The sequence below is a fragment of the Achroia grisella genome, unplaced genomic scaffold (assembly GCF_030625045.1).
Source record: "Achroia grisella isolate CSIRO2021 unplaced genomic scaffold, CSIRO_AGI_Agris_v1 utg558, whole genome shotgun sequence".
Taxonomy (NCBI): domain Eukaryota; kingdom Metazoa; phylum Arthropoda; class Insecta; order Lepidoptera; family Pyralidae; genus Achroia; species Achroia grisella.
This window is the reverse complement of record NW_026712938.1, coordinates 1,996,570-2,023,859: the sequence shown is the minus strand read 5'-3', so window position 1 is coordinate 2,023,859 and position 27,290 is coordinate 1,996,570. Positions and strand designations below refer to the sequence as shown.

The window sequence follows — 27,290 nt, the reverse complement described above, 5'->3', positions numbered from 1 at the left end:
ACAGCAACTTCGTCTACATCACACTTACTTACCATTTATCATTATATTTTGCTTAATTCACATGATATCTTTATTTAAATTATTACTATTTAATTACTTACTATATAATAACAGTGGCTACACTGTGTTATTCTGATTGAAAGAGTAACAAACATCCATCCATCCTTCTATACTCACAAACCTTCACGTTTATAATTTTAGAAAAAAGAAATATTAGAAAAAACCCGTGTCTCCATTGCAAGAGAGTACTACCAATGAGTACCTGTGATTACACTGTTTGTTATGCCATTATGCCAGATAAAGTTATAGATAAAGCTTTAGTATAATAATAAAATGTACAGTAGTTGCAAACCTCTACTTTTCTGATTACTTACAAGTATGAAATTTGTATTATAGATTATTTTTGCAAAGAGATAATCTGAAAATAAGTTTCATTAGACACCTACTAATACAGTACCAATTTTATAGCGCTATTGGAAAGGTCATCGTCGTGAGTATGTTTATAATTGTGATAAACAACTCTGCGAATAAATAGCTAAAATTATTTTCGTTCTAATAAGAAATAAGAATCGATCGATTGCGTTAACTGTCTACGTAATCATTGGTACGGATATCAAAAGTAAGATTAGAAGAAAAGCAAAACTTGGGACAAACGGAAACTCATTGGGAGATCTATTCTAGATACCTATATATACGATAAAATTTATTTCCTTTCGTTATTGATTGTTTGTAAATATGTTAGTTGCCTATATCGTTGTGTCATATTGTTCTCCTTTTTGTGCTTTGAATACAATTTTGATACAAAAATGGTATGATAAAGATTACATGTTATATATACGAGTACACTATCTGAAATATCCAAGAAGCAGATTTAGGTATTTCGCTATATAACTAAACATTGTTTAATAAAATCACATTTTGAGTTGAACGGCTGGGTTGCACGAGAGAAGTATTATGCATGGTTATTGAAAATTCTTGTGATACGATATTCCACCGTATCTAGGTATTCATATGTGTACGTAATGTTTCATTTTAAATATCGGAGAATAGTGGCTTCTTCAATTTAATATCTAAAATATGCAACCTATCTACCTACAACCAAATATTATGTCAGTTCTACATTTTCAAGTTATATTATTACAAAATTTCAAATTTCAAATCTATAGCTGTACCTATAACTACTATAACTGTATCAGTAAATTTAACAAAGAACTAACACAACTTCATATATATATATATATATGTCTTTATTTTAGATGTGGTGATTAGTCAGCAGTAAGTTACTTTAAATAAAAATTACCAGAAACATTTATTATGCCTGAGTAAAACCAGAAAGAGTCATGTCTTTTTAGTGTTATCATTGTTTTATCGGAGACAGAATATCGAAATGGAGGTTCGTTAAGTCCGATCACGTGCTTTTAACGCGCATGTTCGATTTTTAGGTCAACGACTAGCGTGAAAAGCTGACACATGCAGCAGAGGGTCTTCGAGTGGAAATAGGATAGGTACAGAGCTATAATTCCTCTCTTTATCGGATGTTCCGTGACGGGAGCATGCTTCGTCGCGCCGCCTCGCGCGCCTGCCCGGAGCACTGAAGTAGAAACGGACTAATGCAAACTCGGCGCCCCGGCCACTCGACCGCAGACTGGTAACCTAAAACCACCACCGCTACCTATCTACTTATTGTACGGCCCCGTTTATAGTCCGCAGCTACCCGTCTCAATTGAAAGTTGTTGCTACGTTTGTGGTAAAGAACCACCATTTTAAAAGACAATTTACAATCGCTGACTCTTGTATCCACTGTTCCCACTAGTTTAGTTAGCTGAACAAATGAGATTTGTCCTTCGACATGTTTAGTTGAACATAATAAATGTAGGATAGAATGACTTTGACGTGTTGTATTAAATGAAATAATGCTGAAGTACGTATATTTTAGGTGCTACGTTATTTTAGCCTTTTATTAAATTAAAGGTTTACATAATCGACATATTAAAATAATCTCTGCTTCATATGACACTACATGTGTACGAATTTCAAGGGTTTTTATTAGAATTTGATTAAAATGTGTATATTTTCATTTGAAATACCGTCAAGTTAGATTGTAGACTCCTTTTCGCACCAAAAAGCAAAGCAGCATTATCAAATACCTAAATATTTGAAATGTTTAAGGTTATTGTCAATCTTTGATATCTATCTTACGTAGATACGTCACTATCTAATTACTTTACATCCCGTAGGTGCTTATTACGCACAGGGGACCTTGTAATGAAATTATGTGATGTCGTTAAATATAGGCTTTAAGGGAAATTATTGCTATCCTCTGAAGTGGTTCAGTCCCTGTAACATACCTTATTGTTCTATATGTACACACTATTGTATATAATATGAGTAACTATACATAAATAATTTAAATATCAAATTCCAAATAGGGGGAGGGATTTATTAGTAGAAGGGCCTAGTGCTAACAATCCCTCAATATCAGGTTAACATCCATTGGAAATCATGATCTTTTATTCCAACTCAATTCGTTATAATGGGTTAACTGATCAGACATCATCAATCTTGTCATCTTCAATAGTTTCCCACTAGTGTATATACCTTTAGTAAAAGTGGGAGCACTATTCTATCGAAACCAAAAAATTGCTATATTTAAAAGCTTATTTTTATCAGTACACCTGAACCGGTCGGTGAACTCATGACAGGTAACTAGCTTGGTAGTAAAGTATATAATATGACTAATGTGTGTAATAAGTGGAAAATTGGATGAATGCAGATGTTTTTGTTATATAAACTAATATAAACAAGTGTAAAGGACGTGACGAAATAAAATACGCGGCTGTTAAACTTTGCAAGTTTATCACTTTCATGGTTGCTAAATTTAAAATTTATATTATTCCAGAAGAATATCTCAGAAGAAATAATAATGAAAAGAATAGCAGATTTTTTCATATGAAATTATAGATACATAATTAAAATAAATTAATTACATTCATTATTCTTAAATATAATTCTTAAATTATATATATATATATGTTTAACTTTTATGTTTTTAATTAAGTGTAATTAAGCAAATAATATATAGAACCAACCAATAATCTTCAACCAGTGTAATCTTTTTTCTTGTTCTCTATTTTTCAATACACAGCACCTACTTCTTTCTTTCTATACTAGCTATCATAATTTTATTATGTCATTAAATAAATCGATTTAATAGACAGTGGTAAGTTGATCAGTTGTACTATTCACAAGCACATAAACATATCTTTATTTTATTGAAACCCTAAAGTGTTTTTTTATAATGTTGATCTATTGTCGTCTCATATTGTTATAATAATAGTGACATCCAAACTAGCCTTCTTGTATGCAATTTATCAAGATCCCATCTATTGGTCATTTAATCGTGTCTTTTTAGTTAAAAACTGAGTAAAAATAAAAGTTTATTATACTACATTTCTACTTTATCATTAATTTCTGCAAGACATATATACCAGACAGAATGCCAAATGTGCATTATTTATAATCTATATCTATGTATACAGACTTTTCAATTTAACAAGATTTTACATCTTGTTATCACTATAATTACCACCGAAGTGATTTATTGTTGTATCCTGCAATAACAAACAACGAATAATATTTTCTCCATGTCATCACATCATTTTTACAGTTCAATAAATATTTACCTATCTGTGGATATTTCCTCTATTGGCATAGAACATTTAATGGTAAACATATATAATATAAATAACTATATACTCATCTTCTACTTTCAATTCAATGGTAACTAAATGTAATGCCTCAGAAAGTATAATAGTTATTTTTTTATTTATAACTCTTTATTGCACCTTAAAAAAATGCAAAATAAAACAATATTCATAGTATACCTGTGTACCAAGTACAACGGGCGGTCTTATCGCTTAAGCGATTTCTTCCAGATAACCTTTGAGCAGAGGAGAAAAGAGAAATGGTGGTGGATGGCGCAAGATGGAATGAATACATAATTTTGCAAAATTTTATTATTGTGTATGATTATAAAATTATTCTGATTATACATATATACGTTCATTAATTCAAGTAATTACGTAATTAGAATTCTATAATTTTATTAGTAACATGTACAAACGCAATTTGGTACCTTATTCTATTAAGTAGTTGTTAATTTGTTTAACTAATTAAAATAGTCTTTGTTAGAGAAAATTAAATATAGTAATAAAAAATAAAGTTTTTCTACTATAATTATGAATATGGTTGCATTTCTTTTTTAATTTTTCAACGAAAAAATACCTCAGTTACGTTGAATAATACATAATTAAACACATCTAAACTTTTCAGTAAATACCTTTTTTTATATTTGTCTGTGGATTAATTAAACTAATAAAGACAAACACACGTTTGCATATACCAGATAAGTAAATTCTTACAAATTTAAAATTAACAATATGTATATTTTCAAATTTATAGAAAGTCATTGTAAAGTGAAAAACACGATTATTAAACGATTAGTAAATAAGTAAATTTCGCAATTATGATAAATCAGAAATTAATTCAACATGCTTACATATATACAGATGAAAAACATTGCTCTCCCTCATTCCTTGTAGTATTCATTAAAAATATTAAGGTAAGTTTATATTACTTTACATATAAAATCAAATTATGCAAATGTAGCTGCTATAGTGTAGTCTCCGTCTTGTAATTTAGTCAAACTTCTAACTAAATTTTAGCTCGATCGTCACTTGTATGAGTTACTCAACCAAATAAATTGGGGGTAAAATTTTGCTAAACGATTTTTGAATAACATTAAATCGTTAAATTTTATATAATTTCGTTATATAATATTTATACAAGGCTTACATTTACCAAATCTAATGTGAGTTACATTAATTGAATTTCAATTCGTGTAACCTGATTTTATTTCTAATTTTTAAACTTTTGAAAATTTTTAGATGAAGTGGATGACTAAAACTAGACATAGAACAATTGTATCATCATTTACAAATAGAATTAATTTCTTATAGAATATCTATATTTACTTTATAATACGTAAATAAGTAATAGTTAGTATAATGACCTTAAAATTTTGTTAATGTTGTACCTTGCTAATATTTTTGCTGTTAGCTTTCTGTGATAGTTTTGATAATTCTTAATACTCTAAGATTACTATATTATTGGTACATATACAAATATTTTCCGTGTTTATTAAGATGTATCCATGATAAAACATGTACAACAACATGTCTAGACAGATTGTACTTTTTTGAAACTTTGATAACATGGCACACACTAACAAGATGGTATTTTACCAAAAAGTAGGTATATTTGAATTCATAACCGACAAAATATTATATTAATACATAGTTAGCCACTTAAAATAAAATATCTGTTGAAATAAACAAAAATTACTAATTTATTTATTAAATAAAATGCTAATATATATTAATACTAACTAATTAATTTACCACGACTGACTGATCTATTGTAATGTTATTTTAATTTTAACAGTCGGGTCCAGTCATTTAATACTTACGTATATAATTAATACAGTTCAAGAAATTACTCACGAATAAGAAATTATAAATATATAATGACATATCTACATAAATAATTCAGTTTAGTTCGGAGATGTAAAATTTTGTTTATATACATATATTTATTATGAAAGAATTAAAATATTTAATGATTTAATTAGTATCATAAGATCCAAATTTTTATTTATTTCAATATAAAAATATAAAGAAAATTTCTTAGGAAGTCTTTAATAAAAGGTTAGAAAGTAAACCTGCAATGCATAATGAGTTTATATTGTTTAATTGAGCTTCAATTTGTTTAATAGATTTTTTTCAATAAGTTTAACATAAGTTTATGCCACTGTCATTCGCCGTCTCCAAATATGGACAGCAGGGTGCTGTATATAAAAATATACTGATAAAGGAAATATGATATAAAAGAAAATATTCTGGTACCATTCGTGATACCTTTTATAAATTTGCATTTTATTTCCAGAACGGTGCAATGCAAGTAAAATCAGCCTTTAAGTAAAATCTCACCCTTTAAACGAGAGCCCAGCATGCAAAGCAAACAGCTTAGCCGCAAATGTACATGCTCACACAGAGTTTACAAAGGATACTGACCCTGCCGACGACTTTGTACAAAGTGTCCTCTAGTAGATTTGTTTATGTTGTGTTAAAAAGTATATTAATTTTATTTTAAATTCGTATTTTTACTAGGTGTTAGTCCCTATCTTCGTCTATTCTTTTTTTATAGCCAAAATATAGCCTATGTATCTTTAAGAAGTGTTTTGTCGTTTAGTTGTAATAAGGTATCAAGTAAACTGACAGATAGTCCGACGCACTGTTGCATCTATAATATAAGTATTGGTGTATTTTTAAAATATAGTTGTATTGTATATTTTTAATATATAATACATCTTTACTGTGTGTTTTTTGTCATCAAGTCTTTTTAATATCGATACCGGTACTAGGGTGTAAAGCCGGCAGGTTGGCATTTGTTTGCTTATTATTTTTATTTAATTAAGACTTGTTTACGAAGTATAACCACTATAATTAATCACTTCCCTTGAAGTTATAACGGTTCAACAAATCGTCACAAACTTTGGCATAAATGTGGGGGTATGATTTTCTCCGAGTGAAGGGGTTGCCTTCAATATTAGAACCCCTACATTCTGAGAAAAGCGGATAAAAACTAGTTGTTACAAATCTTATATAATTTCCGTAGTGTTATTAATATTAGTAATTCTTTGTTTAAATATATTTATTGCAAATATTAATTTTATTATTAATAACTGACCCGCTCTGGCTTTACACGGATCCAATACAAGCCATTGAATTTCTCAGCTTTTCTGTACATATGTGCATGAATTATAAAATCATGAATTATAAATTTAAATCTTCCTCTAGAACGACTCTAATTATACCTAATAATTGCATTTAAATCTATTAATTATTTAAGCGTAAAGACAGCGGCAGCGACTTTGTTTTATACTCGGCTCAAACCCGCATCCCCTGTTTCTTCCTTTTTAGATTAGGTATTAAATATATTCCCATATTATAAAATAGATAAAAGATGGCCCATGTCTATCCTCGTGAAACAATTTATTAACATGTCAAGTTTCTTTAAAATCTGGTAACATTTATTCGTAAAAAGGTAACAAACAGATAGCCAAACAGACTCACTCATTTATAATAATAATAATATGGATATTTGATAAATTGCAAGCACTGAATATTTCCACTTGTAATTTTTAAATCAAGCTAACTCACCGAGACAAACGCGAGTGACGTGTGTTGAATATAATTTAGTCTGTCAGACAAAAACCGTCACGTTACACTATTACACACGCTTATTATTATAACATTACCTACCTATTTCATATATTTTTGTGTAAAACAGAACTATTCATAGAGACTATGTATCATGCTTGTTACTTATAACTTTTTAAGCATGACAGTTTGTTCAATATAATAATTAACGATAAGTGTTCAGTCGCGACGACTGCAATACGGTTTTTGAAAAGAATCAGTTTTCTATATATGATACTAATTAAATTGTTACTAACTTTATCTAAACTTGTAATATTAAATGTCAAGTAATTTCAAACTTTTTATCAATTTACTAAAAGTAGTAAAAAGTATAGGTGAACAATTATCGTTAATGTGTAACTATTTACTTTAAAACTGATTAATTAATTTGATTAAGCTTTGTACTCCAGTTTATCACTCATCACAATTTCTATAAATGCAGTTTTAACGAATACATATTAAAAATATATCACATAGTATCTTGTTATCTCTCATTTTAATATTATAGTATTATATATAGATAGTAGAGTATTCTGCAAAGGATATTATGGAATTTACTATAATCCTCAGAAACACGAGAGGAATTAGCGACAAAGACTATGAAACTAATAAAAATAATGTTAAGAAAATATAAGTAAATAACTACACTAAGAATGAGTGACTTTACTATCTTTACATATTTTGGGTGCAAGATCTTTGAATAATTGTTATTTTATAAAAAAATATTGTCAATATAATTTAAGCCGCCATATTTGTGCACAATTTTCTTACATTTACATGTAGTACATTGGAAATTAAGTACCCATATTTTTAAACAATACGCTCTAGCAGAATTGAAATGTCTAACAATCAAACTGGTCACTAACAATTCCCAAATATTCATGGAATAAATATAATAATATTAATTTGTATCTACTTAATAATTTTAACATTAAATAAAGCATGTAAATGCATTGAATACTGTGTAATATATTATATAAGCCTTACATGAATTATGTAGGAAATTAATAACACAATGTCGTTATATGTCTATTATTGAACAATGAAACAACAAAAATTCCTTTGTATTGTTTCTCTTTGATGTCACAGTCATTCTTTTAATCTTGGTGTTACGACAAAATACGAACGCGTTTCGCCACGTCACCGAAACTTTGTGCGACCTTTTTGAAATACATTACACAAAAATATAACGCACGCACAGTCATTCATAACGATGCGTGTACAGACATAAAAGGGAGACTTATTCACAATATTGTCAAACTCCAAACAGGAAATTCTTAAAGACATGTCTTTCGAGCAGCCAGTCTACTTATAAGTTACGATAAAGTTTATACATCGCGTCAGATCTGTGATTTATGTAAAAGACTTTTGGGTATTGAAAAGTTATTGTGAATAAAGAGATAAAATCCTTATTGAATCGGTATCAACCTATTGAAAGTTCAGTGCACGTTCAGATATGTTAATATGGTAATGGTTTCATACAAAATCGTTTTAATCGGGGTCTGTAATTACAATCATTATAAAAAAATATTATATATAGATTAGAAATTCATTTTAATGGGATAAGTTTTATACGCAATTGCCTTTGCTTTTTTGGGAAATATGGCCGATCTTTTCCTAGCGTCAAATTTCATTGCGATCCTTATAGCCGTTCAGTCGTGAATACAAACAAACTGATAAATATACTGACACACTTTTAGTAAGTGTTATCCATTAGAATACATTATGTATTATATATTACATATTGAGGTTACCAGAAATATTTTAGAAGGATTGTAAATAAAACAGTGAATCAAACGAACGCGAATTATTTGTTATTTAGTTCAATCAGCTACAAAACGAATCTATTCATGAAACTAAGGAAAGTATATGGTAATCTGAACTAAACGGGTTTAATACCTACGTATTAAATATCTTTCAAAAATCCCTATTTCGACCTTAGAATATTAAGTAGTAACTGAGTGATAAACATAAAGAATTTCCATTCTTTTCTGATTATTGGAAAAAGAATTGAAAGAGGTGTTTGAAATTCATATAAAAATAGAATATAATACTCTTGGAATTCGGTATAAATAGGTACTTGGGACACGGGTCGAGGGACGCCGCACACCGGACGCGAATATAGGACTCCGGATACCTGATTCCAGCATCCATAGATACTCTATAATTATAACTGCGCCGTGTGGATATTTTGAAATACTTACGTTGAACTACTTACTAAAATATTTTTTCTAAGAATTTTCATATTTACGTTGCATACAAAAATATATAGGCAGCAGTTTTGTAAAATTACTAAGTATCGCCAATAAATTTAGAAAACTAAACAACAGTACATAGTACTATGTGATAGTATGCAAGTTATTAGAAATTTAAGTCAAATAATTCCTAGAATCTTTGATTTCGTGATGTTTATATGATGTGATATCTAATTTATAAATATCGTTCTATCCATTGAATTATTAAAAATATTTTATTTTACTAAAAACTTCTGCTAAAAATAGGTGTCGTTGTGCGGTTCATACTGTTCAATTCCCCTTATTAAAAATTCAAGTGAGGCGAGATCAAACTCTATAAATAAAACGAACGTTTCATCATATTTAGAGTTTATTTACTAAGCTTACAATACAACGCAATTTATATAAACAATGTTAAATATATTGCAACGTGTGACTACTTGTGTACTATCAAACTTTATATGAATTATTACTGATTAAAAATGTATTTTACTGTTATTGGTTGATAATGAGCCGTTGTGATTTATTTTATCTGAGTTAATTATGCTGTGGGCTCTTTATTGCTCTCGGAATATAACTTTATAGACCAACATTTTTCGATGTGTAAAATATCACACCTCCGATCAAATAGTGTAACATTTAAAAAAATATTATTTTTATTTATTTTGAGATTTCATCGTAATCAAATTGTATATCGTTTAATAAAATTAATTTATTTTAAGACCTGTATATTGAAAGATGTTCAGTATTTTCTGAGACTCATTGTCTCGTCATAAGATTCGAGTTCAGATTTCGCATTTTGTTTTATTAATTAGCGTATATCAATATATACCATATTTCTAATATGAATACCTAATGAAAAAACGTTACTTTTTTATTAGATATGACATACAAAGCTTTTGTATCCAAATAATTAATACTTTATGCATTAATTATTTGGATTGGACTATTGCCCTTTCACAGTAGCATATGGCAATCAAGCGTTTGGTCCGTTTATGTGATATTTAACTGTTACCGCAACCTGTAAATGTCTAAAACATCAGTGTCACATGCGCGTTACCGATCAAAACCCCAGGCGTATAATTCAATTAAAAATCATATAAGGATACACATGCAATAGTTTTCAAATTCTAATTGCAAAGTGGCAACTTTGTGTAGGTACTCCATATACATATATACATCTTCTCAGTATAGTACTATTATTTATCCCATTTTCAGTATAAATCACCGCACTTCGGTCTAGGTAGGTACCTGCAGGGACCTATATGTGTTTGAGGGCGCTCTCGACCGTGTTACCCATTCACTACTCTATAGTTACGAACACTCGAAAATTGGAAAGCGGAACATATATTGTATATATTTCATTTTTGCGCTATTTCTCATACCCCAAGAGAGAGAACGGAACCCTTGATAAAACCCTCATTGCTTGAATGGACAACATCTTGAACTAATTTCTTGTTCAAACCTTTGAAACGCTGAAGGGTCAGGAAGTAATTTCGTAATGTATTTAAAAAATAACCTAATATTCATTAAATTTTTAATTCTATTCAAGGGGTGTAACTATAAACGATAAAAGACATTTTTTATAAACCCTGTGATATAATTTGGAGAAGATTAATTATCTTAAATGCCATCATTGATTTTTGTATAGTAATTACGGTTCATTCCCGGGAATTCTCGGGTCGAGAATTCCCGGGAAATCCTTGGGTTCTGTTCCCGGGAAATCAAGCTCGAGAAAAGTCGAGAACTCGAGAAATCAAGTACCTACCTATATAGAAATTAAATTGCCGTTTGTTGTATTGCGTGGCGGCACAATAATACAAGATATTAAGGTTTTCTTTCATGTATATTGACGCGATATTTTAAGTTTTCCATTTTGTAAGCTGAGTGACCCAAAGAAAAAACCAAGCACATGTATTATGGTTTTCGAAAAACAAATGCATGAGTGAATAGCCGTATAAATTTGAAATTGAAATTTCTAACCAAAGAGGAGATATTTAAGATCAAAGTGGCCAGTACGACAAAACGCTAATTTCATATTTAAGAACCTAATATATTTCAGTATTTAAAAAAAAATGGCTTCTTCATAATATGTATAATGTTTTTAAATATACCTATTCAATAAAAGTTTTATAATTAATATTTAACCAAAAATGCAGTGGTTTTCGTCTCAAATGAAACCACTGAGTTTTTTGAGTTATTGGAACCAAATAATATGAGAAAACGTATAAATGTAAATTTCTCGACAATTAACCTCGAGAATTCTCGAGACCCGAGAAATTGAAAAGCTCGAGAAATCATGAACCCTAATAGTAATACAGTCTCTATTACGTAATCCTCTCCCAGTAACTCAAGGGCAGTCTCCTAAATCTAAAAAAATAATTTACTATTCAAGGTTATTGTATCAAAAGCTATTTTTTATGATCTGGTATCATAGACGTATAGAAAGAAATGTAGGAGAATGGGATTCAGCCGTACCCTCTGATGATTCCACGGAAAACACTAATCCTCCTCTCTACGTATTTCGAACAACGAGACGATATACCTAACATACATTACTGTTTTATCTCCATATTTGAATTTTGCAGTGGAATTCAATTTTTTTACTATAATAACAAGTGATAAGGGAGTGGAAGTTAAATAATAATTAGTATTTAAGGAGATATAGACACTACAATAGCTGTATTATTATGATCAGGAATCTATACCTATATGAACTAGTGTAACATGTGATGGTAACATGAAACTAGTACGTGTAAACACGAGATCATTAATCGTTGTAGATTGTGTTAAGTATACGCTTGTTCCACTCCACGCCATATTACAATTTGCATGTTGTTCACTACACCGACTGATGTAATGAAATCTCAGCATGAAATGAAATGACATTTATTTTACTAAAAATGTGTATATATATGAGTTTACTATATTGAATTATTTATCATTAGGATTTTGAATAAGGTAAATTAATTTGGTTAAGTTTTTGATGTTATTGGAATAGCAAACAATCTGACGACCGGGCCCAACGCTCAAAATTAAAATCAAAATATTTTTATTCACTAGGTCTGTTACAGACTATTACAAATCTACTATTAGTTCGGACTGCTGTCGAGCTGAGAAGAACTGACAACAAAAATATTAGTTTTAAAAATAGAATATTATTGAAATTATGTTTAAAATGTACTTATTTAAAAATAATATTACATGCGTAATATTATTCATTTCTGTAATAATATATATTAAAATCGCTACGCATGAGTGGTATTGCGAAAAAGAAAAGAAAAGAATAGGAGCTGCCTATTCTTTTCTTTTCTTTTCGTCGTTTACATACCTACATAAGCAACACTATGGCCGTCACGGTATCATATGACGCCCGCAATACCACTCATGCGTAGCGATTTTAATATGTATTATTACAGAAACAAATACGCATGTAATATTATTTTTATAGTAAGTACATTTTAAACATAATTTCAATAATATTCTATTTTTAAAACCAATATTTAGAACACCGTACTTATTACAAAAATATGAGCACAGAATTGTATATTACATAAAGATTGTTAATACAAATATGTTTATTATAAATATACAAAGAAATCTGTTCTCATCTTCTAATATTCGACTTGTTTATTTGTTCGGTCTATTTTTGCGTATTCATAAAAACATTTTCGATCTATATATAAGCTTTGCCAAAATTAAAATATTTGACATAATAATTAATAATTGCGACTACAACTTTCATTCCACTGTTCTGATCTGATTCAAATTATTGAAGTCTTGGAGATTTATATTAATTTTGAATTAAATATAATTTATTATATTAAATTCAAAATTAATATGAGAAAGAATGTTTTACTGAAATTACTCAAATTTATTGCACTATAATACGTCCTTAGGCCATTGTAAGAATTTCACAAAAGTTCTTAACGAGATGATCTTCTTACTCTTTTAAATACAATAAAAATATTTTTCCCTAAATATATCAGTTTAGTTTTAGCTTTGATTACTACATATCCATGAATCAGATGCCATAAGATTAACACTGGCGACATTGTAAACATTCGCATGCTAAAGTGATTGTTTTTGGGGATAGAAAGGCTTATTAAGCCTTCGAATACGGTCGGAACGGCGACGTAACAATCCTTAAGTGGTATTGGTTTTTGAAGGGACTGAAATCAACAGTACGGTTGACTACGCGTTCCGTCAATATTTACTAGATTTTTATTAAGGACTAGGCAACACACTTCCGGTTTCGATCGGGTAGCCAATAATTGCGAAAGGTTATTTTATATACTACTTTTATTAAAAAAAAATTGTAGTTGAGTTTCTTGATAGCTCTTTTCCACTAAAGGAAAGTAAATAGAGATAGTAATAAAACTAATACTTTTAATTACAGTCACGAGAGATCTTTTGGACTTTTATTGTTATGATTCTATATTATTGTACATATATATTTATTACATACTATACTATCATATCTGTTTATATCTTGATGGTGTAAATATACAAGTAGGTACAAACAATACTGGTACGTATTTAATAGAATATCTCATCTACAATCAATATATCAATAGATTTCAAGTGTCCTTTCACAGATTTTTACTCATAAACATAGATATGTGTAGAAAAATAAATAACAGAGATTCGAACTAAAATTTATTTGGTCTATGAAAATAAAACGCTATTTTTTCGTTAATTTATGCACGTTTCTATAAGCATTACGCGTGACTTTGTCTGTATTGTTTTAAATAAAAGTTATTCTAATTCTCCTGATATACTTATCGTCACTTCAAATTTCATTATTGTCCATTCAGCCGTATAGTAGTGAATCTGAAATTAACAGACAGACGTACTGTCTCTTTTATAATATAAGTATGGATTGAGGGATGAAACCACTACTCTGACTGCTTTGTCAGGTAACATGAAATTTATTCAAGAGTTTCTTATATCTTAAGTGTGAATAGTAAAATAGGATTTTCCACGACGCGGGAGATAACGAATATCGTAAACAGCTATTTTACTTTTTTTTATAAAAAATAGCGAAAATTGTGTTATTTGGCGAGAGGTATGAAACCCTCAAGCCATCACACGGTGTGTATAAAAAATGAAACTGTCGCTGTAACGGAAATATGGCGCAGAAAAACTTAATAAAGCCGTTCTTCACGCATAATGATATATTTTTGCAACTTAAAGTAAGAGGTCCTATACAAATAGTACTTAGTATTTAATGTGAAGTAAGACTATTTTATATTATTGTTACGGTTAATTAACCATAACAATAATATAAATGCCGAACAGTGTCGGTCTCTCCATACTTATTCAAGAGTAAATGAATGCCTATGATACCTACTGAACAATAATTATATTTTATTACAAAAATGACATCATCTGTTTTTGCGGGTAATAGAGAGTTATCTAATAATTCTATGTATAGTCATTTATATTGCCCAAAATATACTCTTTACGATTGGTAAAAAGTGCCACAGAGCAACCAAACTCATCAAAATAATATTATTAATAAATATTTAATCACAAGTAATAAGTAATAGAAAAGTTAACAAGATATACACAAGCAAACGTCTCAAATAACGAAGGGCAATAAGGAAAATCACAGAGACAGGAGAGACCTATATATACGTAATGGTAGATTTTCAGAAAGCATATAAGGATACAATTGGAATTAAAGAAAATAAAAGTCGGCGAATTTGCGCTGTATATCCACCTGGGGGTATTCAGAAGTAGGCAACCATACCAAATAGCGATGTCAATTGTCAACTCAACGAACTGCCGTGAACGCTTCGTGTGAACTACACCTTAGGGACAAATATTTACCCACTTTTTGTTATATAATCTCAAAATGCCGTACGCTACAGGGTGTGCTGGTAATAAAAAGAACCTAATCTAAAAAGAGATCGAATAACAAATTGAAATAGATAAGTATGTAAAATATATTAGACTTATTGATAACATTGTTTCCTATTTAGTAGTACGATATTTATATTTTTGTTCAATACATTTACATAAATCTCGCAATGGACACTTATTAACATTACGCGTATATGCGAGTACGTTTATTAATTCATTCAAATATATTTTTTTTCAAAATGTTACAAAATATTCCAAAGCATGTTTCGTATTACGTAGCTATTTTAGATTATAAATATACCTATTATACCAAGTTTTTATTTTATGAAGAACAATCAAAGTTGCCAGACACAATTGTACCTAAAAATATACCTACAATATTCAATATTTAATTGTATTACTTTTAATTGAAATCTTAAGACTTTGGGCTTACTTACTACTATAATACTAACTTTACGATAGTATCTACATCTATTGATATTATTATAAGTACTACTATATATACTCGATGTAAAAATGCAGTATACCCCCATTCTTTTCATTCTTTTACAGTGCACTAGTAATTATGAACGGGGCGAAAAGGGTTGCAGGAGAAAGAAAATTTTAAATGAAGTAGTATCTCAAGCAGACACCTGAGCAATCTATATAATTATGACGTACTAATGATATATATGTCTAATATTAATGTTCATTCTTTTATTATGATGGGTTTTCAAAGCACTGTAAAAAAACTGCCAGCATTCTTACCAACTTAATAATCAAGAAAATGCAATTGTTACAAGTGCCTAACTAAAATACTTATTGTCAGGCATAATAATATGAGAAACTATAAATAAAAAGTTACATACTCGTAGCTATAATATAAAAATTACAAACTATTGCGATAAATTTAAATAAAGTGCACAAGATCGAGAAAAAATCCTGGAATACTTTTTCGTAAGATCGGTGTAATATTATTATTAAGTTATAATAATTATTATGTAATTAAATATAACTATTAGGGTATAAGGTCTTTTATAATAAAACAGATTGTACCCTAAATAAACAATTATACCCTAGATAAAAATACAATTTCGGAGTAGATAAAACTATAAATTGAAATAGAAATGTTTATAACAAATATAAAAGTATTTATGAGTGAGTATAATTATATATCAATTTAAGAGCAAGTAAATACTGTGATAAAAATATTATTGTCCCAAGAATAATATAGTAACAAGTTTTAAAATATATAAAAAAATATTTTGAGATACGTAAAATAAATAATATTATTGTAATATAACATAGTGCTAATCGTACCTAAGTTATGCGGTGTCTGGATGCATTGCTCAGCGGGTAAGTTTGTCTACGGTGCTACGAGAGTACTACGATCCGTGGGCGTAGGCCATTTACCTCAGCCGGCGTACTGTATTGTTATCAGTGTCACTAAAAACAATTCACAATGCGTTCACAAGAGACCGTATGCTTTTCTTCCGCGCCGATCGCGTACTGATTTGTTTACGGCGAGTATTCGTGAGTAGGGCGGGCGGCAGTGGTGTGGCGCGCGTCGCCTCTACCGCGCTCGGCGCGCAACAGATAGTACAAACGTACAGATAGTCCTAGAGCCAAACGCCCCGGGTGTTGGTGCACGGTGACGGCGACGGCGGCGGCGGCGGCGGCGGCGCGCGCCTCCACATCCCCTGCGCAACCCGAGACACCCGCTACGCCTCCTCTGACGTCACGCCAGAGAACCCCGAAATCCTCACGAGCGTTCATCGTATTGCAACGCCTGGAGCAGTCGGCAAAAATGTGACATTCAATATTCGGCTAAACTCGTGTATTACAATAATCCCGTTATAATTCAATACTGTTTGAATTGTTTCATTGGAATTTAAATGTAATATACCAATGGGGAACTTTACTGACAATTTTTGCCAAAAGCGCCACTCGTTGACAAGTTAAGAAAACATAAACAAACAAGTAACTTTTCGTTCTTTGGTTTCACTTTTGTAATTGTTTTTAATATTAAATGTGAGAGTAAAAGATTGATGTACTATACACGATTAGAGAGGGGAGAAGATGTTATCCTGTCTCGACTCCTTATAGACAAATGCAGTGTGAGGCAACCCAACTAGGTCTAGACTATGTGCCACGACCTTAAATGTATGGCAAGTTAAAAACAAATACAGGAAATAACATTGCTTATATACAAAAAGAAGTAAAAAAATATTGATAAATAGTTTATTAATTTTTACATATATATGTTTATATATATGTAAAAATGAATAAACATATATATAGTGTTGTTACTTCCACCACATTGTGCACAATTATTGCCATTTCAAAATCGAGTCCCCCTACAATCAAATTTTCCACATATATCAAGTATTTTAAATTGGGTAGCTAGAGTGTAGGCGACGAAAAATAACACATACCTACCAAAAATATTTTATGTATTTTTAAGGATAGGACCCTACTTTTCAACAGCACATTTTATGGTCGTACTTGGTATACCTACTTACCGTTTTTCATTTCAGAAAAAGCTACATTGTTTAAATTTGTTTATATATTAGCTTATTACAGTAAAAAAATAATGAAGTAAATATGGTCAGTTTGTATATATTCACTCAATAAAAAAACATCAAATACATATTGATATAATCTATGGTTTAAGTGAGAATCTTTAAAGTTGAGCAAATACTTGCCTAACGGAATCGATATTTATATGAATACCTAGTATTAGTTTCTAGAGTGAGTTAAAAACAAACAATGACAAGCATCACAAAGAGAATATGTTCGTGACGGCGTCACCAGCAGTGAACGCAATAAATGGCCTTTGTAAGACATTTAATCCACTTAAGAGTTTGTAGCCCCTGTCAGGAGATGCTGACCGACTTGTACCCATTGTCGCTAAAAAATATTGCTTCCAATTGTGTACGCTCAAACCATTATCTCCCTAACTGTAATGACTTTAATATCTGTCTTTATCAGATCGTAACATGATATATGACTTCCTATCTATAAATATAGGTAATACTCTAATAAGTTTATTAGAAAAGCAAGTGATCTACGGAGTACTGATAATGCATGAAACATTAGATATTCAAGGTCGATCCTGATACCTGTGTACCTACTTATTGATCAGCTATAAAGATACGGCGTATATACTTCCTGAACATACTCTGTACAAAAAATATAAATATAAAACGTAAAACTTGACTTTTAGAGATTGAGTTGGGTTTTATTTTCTTGGATTATTGAGATGTCGGTATTTCTATAGTTAATAAATGACTGTTCTCTCTTTCTTTTGTGTTTAAAACTTTTCTATTTAATCTGCAACAAATCGATTATTGGCTAGCTACTTTTTAATATTACAATTTTAATTACATACGTTTTTGTGGAGTATGAAATATAAAACAGAAAACTTTGTTGTTTTTTTATTTGTATCCTCAAAATTATTAGTTATCAATTCATTCCTTTGACAACCGAATAGTATTCGTTGATATACATATAAGCCAACAACTATGAACTAATTAATATGCTTTATTGATCTATATTCGTGATTAAACAATCTGTAAAACAGATAATGTTTAAAAATATACGCAAAAAATATTCTGATTAATAACATCAGTTTTGTATAAAATATAGTTATAAGTGACAAAAGAATTGATGGATGAACAGAGGGTAGACAAAATTTTACAACAAGGAACTCTTGGTATTGATGTAGTGATTTCATAGAGGACTTTTGGTTCGGAACCCTAAAAATCTCTACGAGTAGCAGAAAAATATTTAAATTCTCCTCAGCGGTAATATTAATACCTGGGATTTATTTTCACACTGCGCTGCACGTAAGCTGGATTATGAGTCCCTCAATTCTAAAAATTACAACGTGGCAATTTTTAGATACTTAGATAAATATTTTTATTACAAAAATTTTAAATCTATTTACTATTTGTCGTCCGTAGATATAACACTTGTTTTATTTCAACATTTTTTTGTACTTGTGTATTACACTTTAGTACTTGTGTGTTATGATTATGTACTTGAAGTATAGTCTTCATTTTATAATAAATATATCATTCCATACGAAACATGTCAATTGAATGAACGTTGATGAATTAATTGAATCACTGAAAATTCGAGCACAAATAGAGCTCCTTCCATTAGCGAAATGAAAGATCGAAATACTCTAAATCGAATTCAGTCAACATACATACGTTGATGTCTCTGAAAATGTTGGAGTTCACTGTAACAGAGTACGCGACCTTTGCCATTTTACGAACCATGGAAGGGAACCAACTAAAACTTGGTACAGGCCGTACGGCGCGCGGCGCGGTGCTATGTATGTGCGCTCCTCCGTTTAGAGCCGTGTACCGGGATCGTATGCTCTGAATTATTGAAGCTCACATATAAATACTCAGACATTCTCCTTACTTTGCACTTATACAAGTGAATATACTTTCCTTTTTGACATAGATACCCCTTTATAAGCTAACTCAGCTTATAAAGGGGTATCTATATACCCTAGGGGTATCTAAAAGGGGTATTGGACATTAAAATTTGGTGTAAACAAACTTTGAGAGTAGTCTCTAATAATCTTAAGTATTCATTCCCGTGTTAAAAAATCTAACTTAGAATTTGTTTTCAAATCTGAATAATACATAACAAAGATAGATAAAGCTCTTTATCATCAACCGCTATTTTTTCCACCCAAAACCAATCTCACAAGAGAAATTTTAGTCCATCTGAAAAAGATTTATTGGTGACATATCGTTTATTTTTTATATGCAATAAGTGGTCAGATTATTGAGTCATTGTTTCGATACAGAATGAACATATACCATTTGTAAGTTTGTTGCTTTGAATAAAGTTCAATATTAATCTAATAAAACAATAACTCAATCTAATAAAACAAAAAATCGCAGCATAAATAAATATAACATATCCATAGTACTTAAAATTATTTATTTATAGCCCATTATTCTCAAATTTAATAAAAGCTCTGATGTATTTCAATAAATATTTCCTAAAAATTGCAAAATTTCACACCGCGTATTAAAAGAAATTAGATAACAAAAATATTGATGATTTTATCATTGTAAATGAAATAATTTTAAAACAATAGTCAGATTTATAGTGATCCACTAAAAAACTGAGTGATCGGTAATTTATAAGATTTGACGGCGAACTGCAAATTTCCAGTAGTGTTCAGACCTTTAAGAATAAATAAATCCAATATTTTGTACAGCGTGTTTATACTAATTACCACATTATCGTTGTTTGTATTAAATAGGCTCACTCATTAAATATTGGTACTTCTTACATTCACAAATATATACCTGTGCTTTTATAAATACCGCCTGTATTTATAAAAGTTTATTATTTTGTGGTAGTAAAGTAATAAAGGATTGGTTTAATAATTTACGAGTAAACACATATGAAGATGTATAGAAACTGAAAAAAGACTTTATTAAAATAAACTTAAATTTAAACACTCTTGAATAATTACTTTTTTAATATATCACTCATTATAAAAGCAATACAAGAAGCACTAGCAATAAACTTGCGTGATACTCTTTTGTATTATTTTTTTTTCGGTGTGTGAATACAAAGTAACAAATAGCACTAATTAATTAGAGTCAGAATAATAAATATTACGATAGCTACAATTTACTCCAAATAATATTAGTGCTCATTACATTCGGGTAGGAGCCTTAGAATAGTATAGGTATATATTGTATCTTTATAAATTATCATTAATGCTTGTCTGTTCCCGCTCGAAGCATTTCTTTAGAAATTATTACAATTTTGCGTAAACCGGTAGAGATTAAAATAAAATACTATTAAATTAGTGTAGTATCTTTAATTTGAAGCTAACTAACTATAAACAAGCACTAAATGCGTGTCAAAGTCTATTTAAAACTGTAACAGACAATATAAAAGACAGTCACCATTTAAATTACAGTGTATTTAATAAAATATAAATATTAAATTCCAGATTAATCCTTAATCTAGTAATACCGTTTTCGAAGCATCGACATTTAAGTCTACAGGCACAGACAGCAGAATTTATAGTTTTTACAGAGTAAACTTCATATAAAATCTGTGTGAGTACTTCTATTTCAACCATTTCAATATCCGTATATATATGTATCTCATAATAGCATGCTATGGATAAATATGGCAATAACATTTCATGGTACGGAGCATGACACCATAGTCCTCCAGAATTTCAATACACTAAAGGTACCGCGAGTGTTACCTGATGACGTGATGTTCAACAAAGCTGTTACTTTATTTAGGTGGCCGTTGTCATTTTCAATCAGGTGGGCCAAACTAGATTCCACCTAGATTGCCAAAAAACATATAGACCTCAATCGTTGTAGATGGATACCTATTAATGGTAGCACATTTTGTATCACTGACTATAGCATTAGCCAAACGAGTTGTTTGTAACGAGCTACGATATGGGCCATTAGACGCAGCTGTGGGAATAATAACCATTCGTAATGGCATGCAACCGTACCTGACAGCTTAAATTGATCCCGTAAATGACTTCACATAAAATAGACAAAAATGTAAAGAAGGATGGTAACTGACGCCATTCTCCTTGCGAGACTGACAAATTTGCTGTGATTAAAGTACCATCTCTTAGCTGAGACTGCAAAAGCTAGTGACGACAGTTTTATTCGTGTAATATATAGGTACCATCAAATTATTATCATTGATGAGGTAGTCATGGGTATTGTTAGTTATTGATATGGTGAACGCGACGCTTGAAATTGGATATATCTGATATGGCCTTGTAGGGTTGCCTCTGCTGCGTGGGATATATCTCAGAAGATTAAATTAGTAATGAGCAGTCAGAAACATAAATTGAAAATTTGGAATCTATCAATTTTGAACGCATTACGCCACAACAATTAATATGTGTCAATCTTATATGTAGAGTATACAAAGTACATATGTTCATAAAGGTTTAAGATAACTATAAATTTCAAGTAATATTTAGAAAACTGTAACATATCCTTATTTTTTAAGATATCGAGATGGAATACCGCGGAATATGTAGTAGATCAAACATGTTATAAATTATGTACGAGAAGAAATAAATCTGATCAAGAAATCTCATGTACATTACGTGTTCACAACATAAGTTACGCTACAGCATTCGGCTTTCGTAAAATTCAAAAGGAATATGTTTAGCAACGATGAATGATACGACTTCAAATCCGCTTGCCCGAAGACATGTATTTCATACAAATTATGGTAATTATGATGAGTATGTATTCTGACTTATCAGACGGAAATTTTGAAACCTGACCGGACAACCTTTCAGTGCTGTATGAGTTGAGAATGTGTGATATAGAATTAATAGTATTGAATTCAAATTTTATAATCATTATTACATAGTACTACTATAGTACTACTAGTAGTCACTATCGCTGCTTGTCCCTATGTATGCTTAAATCTTTAAAACTACGCAATGAATTTTGAAGCGGTTTTTTTAAATAGATAGAGATATATTTTAAATTTCAAGATGAAGGTTTATATATATATATATATATATATATATATAATACATGTATTCCCGTGCGTAGCCGGAGCGAGTAGCTAGTAATTATGTAAACATAAAAAATATTTGTGAATATTTATTCACACTAATCTTTAATATCGAATAATGTATAAGGATTCCATGTAAATTAAGTTATACTATTAGTATTATAGGTATGAGTTTGTATAGATATTATTTTGAATGTGTATTATGAAATAATAATATACAGATAGATCAACCTGTTGTAAGTATCATATCTTGTATTAACATCCATATTTTTATTCCGATTTATTCATGCGAACAAAGCTATCAATTGCAGGCAGGCATATAAAATTACTATGAACGTACGCTTTTATCAGTACGCGGGGCTCGTTTCTATGTTATTGAAGATTTATTATTGAAAGACCGATTCAAAATATCTTTTCTTATGGGATGAAAGATAATCACGAAGGATCGGCGAACAAATCTTTTAGAGAAAGAGCTGTAAATATCAGTTAATGTTAGGAAGATGCTGCAAATATTTGTCCATGCCAAAACATTCGTATTAAAAGCCCTATATACTATAAATTTGACATGGCAAACACACTATGTTACATCGACTCTAGTTTTGCTACCTTCACGGCCCTCAGGGAAGCGATCCATAGCGCTCCTCAACACTGCTCTGATATTGCCCCTGATTTTAGTTATCATAAATAAGAGAAGAGAGATGAGCTTTATGACGCTTTAATAGCAGAGCGCGAAGAAGTATATGCTATAAAAACAAATTTAAAAGGAATATTTTTGTCAAGTACGGATAAACAAATATTCAAAACTGCTAGTGAATCTCATCATATTTAAATTTATAATTAAATTTTGTATTCCGTATCACCAATTCCCTGTAAAGTCAGTAAAATGTAGTTGCCTAAATAGATTGATTGATTATAGTTGCATAAATTGATAACATTAAGAATATTGTATTAATTTATGATTCAATTGATTCAAACTTTCCATTAAAACTATATAATGAATGAAAAACTATGGTTCTAATTAAATTTAGACATATTTTTATTACTATATATATTTTTACTACTATATATTGTGAACTTATTTTTTACATTTTCACTGTAGGTATACTCGTATTCAGTAAATATTCAGATTAATTTTGATATCTAAATTATATAACTCTATTTGTACAACCAAATTTATAACTGTAATATATTCATGTACATGAGTAGATACATCTAAATAATACATAAATAATCTTGTAAAATGCTAACCAATTATTACAAGAAACTAGTTTTTATATCTGAAGTCTACGAACTGACAAGGGTTATAATGTAGGTACATATTCCTATGTTTAAAACTTTCAGATTAGCTACATGTCAAATACAGTACCCGCCTACGCATAACAAAATATTTTCTGGGCGTACTGGCGTACAGTGAATAACATAAGGTTGTACCTGTATCATCACACAAGACTACATAATACAGAGTAAAAATTTCAGGCACTGAAAAGTTTAAAATACCAAGAATTTAATTAATTTTACTTACTTAGGCCGATAGGTTGTGAGGTCAAATCTGACGCACCAAAATGCGTATAAATTTATATTTCAAACTAATACTGCGGTGATGGAAACTCAGGTAATGAACCATAAATTAATACGAGCAATGGCTGTAAATCCAAACTCTACACGCTAGTCAAAATCAAATATATACAGCGAAATATGAGTTACAAAGTCTTGCAATTATCAGAGATGTATAGACCATAATGGGGATATTGACGTTATTGATCAGTTATCGTAAGATAGAGACTAGTATCATCAAATAATCATTATCACAGTTTCATTGAATATAAAATATCGACTTCCCATTGTTATAAGAAGGTAATGTGAGCCATGTGAAAGATTAGAAGTTCGTATATTTCGGACCGCCCTGGACTGTTCTGGTCTAATGGGGTCGCCGCTTATGGACCTTTCTTCCCCATCATTTATCAGTTTATCAAACTATGTCCATCATATTGGTCATTTTGGTTCTACTCTGTATAAGAGATTGATTTATAACTTGGTATATCTTACTACATATGACCAATAGTTTCAGTTGTTAAGGTGACCTACTTTGTAAATTATGGACCAATGACCCCATATAGACCCTTTATCAAAAATATAATACATCCTATTTTAAATGCGGAAAAGGTTATTGTCCCATACATTTATTAGATACCTTTTCATAAATACGAGGAAATGGCTGAATAGATCTTAATGAAATTTGATGAAGATACATTGTACTACGAATATGTAGGATATTTTTTACCCGAATTACCGTAGGCAGCGCCACGGGATTCATCTAATTATAAGATTTCTCTCCTTGTTACATTTATCTTATATTGACCTAATACTGAACAGTGTAAATACTTACTTGTTTTCTTAGCACTTTTCACTACTAGAAGTGTGAATCTCTTGAAATAGAATTTCCACTATTGTCCTCTTGCCCCCTCTTACGGAGCTCTTTACACAAAATGGTGAAGCAGTAAAAAGATAAAACCCCCTTGAGCGGAAACTAATAAACCGAAACCATTTAGGTACTTTTCGGCCGGTTATATCGAGCGAATTTTATTACAATTCCGGGTTATTAGAAATTTTCATGTTTCAATTACCCTTATACGTTGCCTAATATTGACAACAAATATTTTATACCTCAAGTAATCAATATGATGGCCGTAAATGCATTAAATCCGTCTAGAACGTTGACTCTGGTATTAATTATTTCATTTGCTTACTATATCAATAAAACGTAATTGTTTTCCAATGTAGTAAAATAAATTTAACTTAGCATAATAGTATAATTTAAAAGAAGATTAAAACGACTTTATTCTATTCATGTGTTTGTCTTTATTTTTAATAAAATAGCCCTATAATAATTAATTAAATGTCTTCATTTTGTAGAGTACTTAGTATAACTTCAATTTGATTTAGATTAAAGACGTTTACAGTTCTGTTCCACACCTTTGTATGCTGAATGCATATTAGTGTGGAGGGGAAAGTTTTACTATGTAGTTATGGGACATATTATCTACAATGTACGATAAATTGTGATAAATATCTGGTGATTTCGTGACGAATTCGTTCGTTTGTCTTTCACCTGTGTCCCTCCAGCGTGTACCATTTAAACAAATACAGGCCAATATTAGCCCATCATTATTCAAAGAAAATTGTTAATAACATAATATGTATTTAAAAGGTATCACAAAGAAAACCTACTTATTTAACTCTAAAACAAGATAATAAATATATGCTATTTGATGCAACTAAATTAACAGAATTGAAAATAATTAATACGCGAATTTCACTGACCCATTCACCTCATAAATTGAAAATTATTAAATACAAATTTAGAGCGAACGTATTTGATTTTTATGCATTTAATCATTTTCAATTTTGTATTATCATCCGAATATCGTTTATTAGAAAATACAAAGATAGGAAGTAGTAACCCTTTTACTATGGAACCTTTTTTATTTTTCCATGGAAAAATCCTTATTTCCATTAGTCTCGAGGAAACGAATGGATTATGCCGGATACCTTCTATCAGCCAAAACCCCACGGGTGTTCCTCCTTTTCAGATTTAGGCTGTACTGTTATTACACACCTGTATCATTTATCCCTTTCGATTTAGGTGTCGTTAAATTTTACTTTTATTACTTCAAATATTAAGAGTATAATTTATTACTTTTTTAGTAATTTACTTCATTGTTACTATTAACACAGATAACATAATTGCTATTAATGAGAAAACTTAGAACATTTGATAGATATTTGTTTTTCAGTCACTAGTCAGATTCGAATAAAATTACCCGTATTTCCGAGCAGCATCGGGGTATATAACTAGCATACAATGACACATAAGTATCTGTGTTTAGGGTAATAACAATCTAATATTGCGGTATTTTTAGCAGGATGGTGCGAATAGGAACTTTGTAAAGAAACAATGTTGAATTTGAGCTCATTTGATTTGTAATAATGAGAGTTGACAGATCTTTATGCGATTCCCATTACGAAGCCTGTACGGATCATGGAGTCTTATAAGATTTCCGTATAAAAGGTGTTGTTTTTTATTTATTTATTATATACTCTGTATAATTACAACAATGTTTTTCACATTATCCAAATGACGGATAAAAGACTTCATATTTAGTCTATGGACGCCTGTAATACTAGATGTCGCGTCATGTCGACTCTTAAGAAAACTTATAAGCTCTTTTTGAATAACTCCATTCTTGTAGTCTCAAGGGAAAATCGCTGCACGAAACTCATTCCACAACCTGACTCTCTCAACATTTCTTATTATAAACAGTATTTC

The 27,290-nt window shown here is 30.1% G+C and overlaps 1 protein-coding gene across 2 annotated transcripts in view; it reads right to left on the bottom strand.

Moving 5' to 3' along the window:
• Nucleotides 1–16,983, bottom strand: part of LOC131848396 (5-hydroxytryptamine receptor) — a 51,337-nt gene extending 34,354 nt beyond the window's left edge. For both annotated transcript variants that reach the window (XM_059198227.1, XM_059198228.1), the window contains exon 1: nt 16,721–16,983. The gene's annotated coding sequence lies outside the window, so the exon portion shown is untranslated. The remainder of the gene's footprint in view (nt 1–16,720) is intronic.
• Nucleotides 16,984–27,290: the final 10,307 nt, after the last annotated feature.